At 39.4% G+C, this 5,127-nt stretch overlaps 1 long non-coding RNA gene across 1 annotated transcript in view; it reads right to left on the reverse strand.

The window, feature by feature from the left end:
• Positions 1 to 1,059: 1,059 nt before the first annotated feature.
• The window catches only part of LOC138355714 (uncharacterized), a 7,003-nt gene continuing 2,935 nt past the window's right edge, over positions 1,060 to 5,127 (reverse strand). The window contains exon 3 of the long non-coding RNA XR_011224001.1: positions 1,060 to 1,367. This is a non-coding gene — a long non-coding RNA (uncharacterized lncRNA). The remainder of the gene's footprint in view (positions 1,368 to 5,127) is intronic.

Consider the following 5,127-nt stretch of genomic DNA (forward strand, 5'->3'; position numbering starts at 1 on the left):
GAATAAGATAGCATCTGAGAAATACTCAAATTGGGTAACTCCAATCATATATGCTGATGATATTTTGTTTCAGGGCAAAGATATTTCAAAGATTCAAACAGTGTTGGACAATTTCGGAAACCAGTGTCACCACATGGGACTGGTGGTTAATGAAGACAAAACTAAAGTTTGAATGTAGAAGTCGGAGGCCCATTATATTGGAAATAAACGGTAAAAATATAGAGAGAGTTAATATATATAAATATTTAGGCATATATGTTGGATATACCTATGAGAGTTTGGAAACTGAGATGAACAGACTGTTGAGTCAATGTCGGAAGAGATTACAACCTCTGAAGGCCTTGGCATGCTGTGGAAAGGAGTGGGAGTCCAAGTGCTACGAATGATGTACTTGAGTACTGTAAGATTTCTTATTGATTATGCTGCACCTGTCATTTCTTGTTTTGGTAAAGGTAGGATGGGCAAGTTGGAGAAGATACAAAATGAAGCCGTTGGGGGTCGTTGTGAGCCGCTGCTACCTTAATTTTTGCCCACACTTGTCTTGCAGACGTTTCTCTTCCAATAGAGCTAGTGAACTCTAGTCAATGTCTTTCCCTTTGTAACTCATCTTAAATGTATGTACCTTTACCTGAATAAAAAATCTAATATAAATCTATATCTAATCTATATGCTTAGATATATGCAAATGAGAGAGTAATAGAGCGAAACCTTTAAAATACTGAACAATTTGGAGGATATTGATTCATACAATTTCTTCAAAAGGTCAGATGTAACACGAACAAGGAGCAAAGGTTTCAAGCTCAACAAGCCACAGTGTAGGAGTGACAACAAATGCTTTTTAACCCATACGATTATGATCATGGCAATAAGGTTTCTAAAACAGTAGGCATTCTTCCAAAGCCAGACACTGTACTATGTTCCTCGCCCTAACCTAGTCACTCAGTATTATTCACTCATTTATCTATGTCTTGTCTATTTATGTCTTAAAGGTTACAAGACGTGCATTAGTCAATACAATTGGTGCTTAAAATGTTAAGGATCTCTTGTGAAACACGGGTATTAATAAAAAAAATTATTATGTAAAATAAATAAAAAAGGCCCAAGGGCCATGAAGTAACAAGAATGCAAGGCCGGCACAAGCTGGCGTAAGTAGAGAAGACGGAAGATTCTTCATATTAAAAGACCCTGCTTCTCCAAGATGGCAGTCACACCCCCTGCTTGCCCTGGACAATCACCATATGGAGAAGGACTGTTTACTGTGAAGGGAAGTCCACAAATGCAGTGCCAGCATGATTCAGTCTTGAAGGGTAAACGATGATGGCACCCTCACAGTAACACAAAAGCCGAGCAAGCCCAGTGAGGAAGACCTGTTGATGGGAAGGAGGAGAATCATTAGTCACAACAAAATCCACATAGAAACAAAGGAGAGAAAAAAAATAAAGTGGATGTCTTCTTTTTGTATAGACATAATAAATATTGCCATTTGGCTATGTATTTATATGATATATAATAGAATACAGCATAAAACAAAATAAGAGGGGTGATAGGAGAAGAAAAGATTAGTGTTCAGTGAGAATCCACAAGGTCTTCTCTGAATACTCTTTATTTTCTTCAAGGCTGTGAGTCCCTACAATTGCACCAGAGGTGGTACACACCCCTATTATTATTTAAACAGGTGAGTACACACACGGTGTTAGCAAACTTAGCCTCCAAACACACACACACACATGGTATCAGCAAACTTAGCCTCCAAACACACACACACACACACACACATGGTATCAGCAAACTTAGCCTCCAAACACACACACACACATGGTATCAGCAAACTTAGCCTCCAAACACACACACACACATGGTATCAGCAAGCTTAGCCTCCAAACACACACACACACATGGTATCAGCAAGCTTAGCCTCCAAATACACACATGGTATCATCAAGCTTAGCCTCTAAACACACACTCACACACACAAACGGTATCAGCAAGCTTAGCCTCCAAACACACACACACACACACACACACACATACATGGTATCAGCAAGCTTAGCCTCCAAACACAGACACACACATGGTATCAGCAAGCTTAGCCTCCAAACACACACACACATGGTATCAGCAAGCTTAGCCTCCAAACACACACACACAGAAAATGGGGACATTGAAACAGTTGATAAACTTGATTTCAAGAGAGAGAGGTCACTATGGGGAACTTCAAATTTTTTTTAATAAGTAATTAGGCAGACTTGTTGCTAGACAGGGAAGTAAATTAAATGTATGCCAAATTTTGCAAAATATACAATGAAGGCACACGAACATTCATACCAAAACAGAGATGCAGGGCCAGAAAACAGGATTGGTTCAACAGAAATTGAGAGAGGGCCACAGACCAAAAGACACAAAAATGGAATGAAAGACACTGAAAAACTACAAGCAGATGTCAACAAATTTTTCGATTGGGCAGCAGAAAATAACATGATGTTTAACAGTGATAAATTTCAGGTATGGCAAAAATGAGGATCTGAAACATAATACAGGGTACAAAACACAATCGAATCTTCCCATAGTAGAAAAACAGCATGTCAAGGATTTGGGAATAATGATGTCCGACGATCTAATGTTTAGGGAGCATAACCAAGCAAATATTGCGTCAGCCAGAAAAATGATCGGATGGATTATGAGAACTTTCAAATCCAGGGATCCCATCACAATGGTTGTACTCTTCAAGTCACTTATGTTGTCCCGTCTCGAGTACTGCTCAGTATTCACTTCCCCCTTCAGAGCAGGAGAGATTGCTGAAATAGAGGGAATACAGAGAACATATACGGCACGCATAGACGAGATAAAACACCTAAATTATTGGGATCGTCTCAAAGCTCTCCAAATGTACTCTCTAGAAAGGAGACGAGAGAGATACCAAATAATATACACATGGAAGATACTGGAGGGCCAGGTCCCAAATCTACACAGTAAAATAACAACGTACTGGAGTGAACGATATGGAAAAAAATGCAAGATTGAACCAGTGAAGAGCAGAGGTGCCACAGGCACAATCAGAGAGCACTGTATAAACATCAGAGGTCCGCGGTTGTTCAACGTCCTCCCAGCGACTATAAGAAATATTGCCGGAACAACCGTGGACATCTTCAGGAGAAAACTGGACTGTTTTCTAAGAGAAGTTCCGGATCAGCCGGGCTGTGGTGGGTATGTGGCCCTGCGGGCCGCTCCAAGCAACAGCCTGGTGGACCAAACTCTCACAAGTCGAGCCTGGCCTCGGGCCGGGCTTGGGGAGTAGAAGAGCAGAACCCCATCAAGCAGGTATCAACATAGAAAGAAGCCAAACCCCCAATCATACCAGCGATACAAAGATGCGAGAAACAACTATACAGCAGTAAGGGGAGAGGCAGAAAGAAATTTTTAAAAAGGGATAATGGATAAATGTAAAACAGAACTGGGCCTATTCTACAAATTCATAAACAACAAATTGCAGGTAAAGGATAATATCCAGAGGTTGAAAATAGGAAACAAATTCACAGAAAATGATAATGCAATGTGTGAAACATTAAACCAAAAGTTCCAAAGTGTGTTTATACAAAATGAAATCTTAAGAGAACCAGACACAATAAGAATTTCTGAGAACATCATAGAGCGTATAGAGGTGTCTAGAGATGAATTGGAAAATATGCTAAAGGAGCTAAGTAAGAACAAAGCAGTTGGTCCAGATGGAGTTTCACCATGGGTTCTGAGAGAATGTGCATCTGAGCTCAGCCTTTCACTTCACCTGATCTTTCAGGCATCCCTGTGTACAGGAGTCATAGCAAACATGTGGAAAAAGGATAACATAGTTCCAATCTACAAAAGTGGCAACAGGGAAGACCCCACCCCTCTAAGTTATAGACCTGAATCATTGACAAGTGTAACAGTGAAAAGATTGAAAAAAAAATAATAAAAACTAAATGGGTAGAACACCTGGAGAGAAATTATATAATTTCGATCTTGGAAGATCCTGTGTATCGTATTTACTCAGTTTCTATGATTGAGCCACAGAGATTTTAAAGGAAAAAGGTAGTTGGGTCGACTGCATCTATCTAGACATAAAAAAGGCTTTCGACAGAGTTCCACATAAGAGGTTGTTCTGGAAACTAGAAAATTTTGGATGGGTGACAGGTAAGCTTCTAACATGGATGAAAAATTTTCTGACTGATAGAAAAATGAGGGCAGTAATCAGAGGCAATCGGACTGGAGAAGTGTCACAAGTGGAGTACCACAGTACATGCACCAGAAATGTTCATTGTCTACATAAATGATCTACCAGTAGGAATACAGAATTATATAAACATGTTTGCTGATGATGCTAAGATAATGGGATGGATAAGAAATTTAGATGATTGTCATGCCCTTCAAGAAAACCTGGACAAAATAAATATATGGAGCACCACTTGGCAAATGAAATTTAATGTGAATAAATGCCATGTTATGGAATGTGGAATAGAACATAGATCCCACACAACCTACAAATTATGTGAGAAATCTTTATATAATTCTGATAAAAGAAAGAGGTCTAGGGTTGATTCTAGATAGAAAATTATCACTTGAGGCCCACATAAAGAACGTTGTGTGAGGAGCCTATGCCACGCTTTCTAACTTCAGAATTTCGTTTCAATACATGGATGGCGAAATACTAAAGAAATTGTTCACGAGTTTTGTTCGGCCAAGGCTAGAATATGCAGCGGTTGTGTGGTGCCCATATCTTAAGAAGCACATCAACAAACTGGAAAAGGTGCAAAGACATGCTACTAAGTGGCTCCCAGAACTAAAGGGCAAGAGCTATGTGGAGAGGTCAGAGGCATTATATATGCCAAAACTAGAAGACAACAAAAAGAGGTGATAAAATCACTATGTACAAAATAGTAACAGGAATTGATAAAATCGATAGGGAAGATTTCCCGAGACCTGGAACTTCAAGAACAAAAGGTCATAGATTTAAACTAACTAAACAAAGATGCCAAAGAAATATAAAAAAATTTCCTTTCGCATACAGAGTGGTACTCGGTTGGAACAAGTTAAGTGAGAAGGTGGTGGCGGCCAAGACCGTCAGTAGTTTCAAAGCATTATGTGACAAAGAGT

This window comes from Procambarus clarkii, chromosome 68, assembly GCF_040958095.1.
Source record: "Procambarus clarkii isolate CNS0578487 chromosome 68, FALCON_Pclarkii_2.0, whole genome shotgun sequence".
NCBI lineage: Eukaryota > Metazoa > Arthropoda > Malacostraca > Decapoda > Cambaridae > Procambarus > Procambarus clarkii.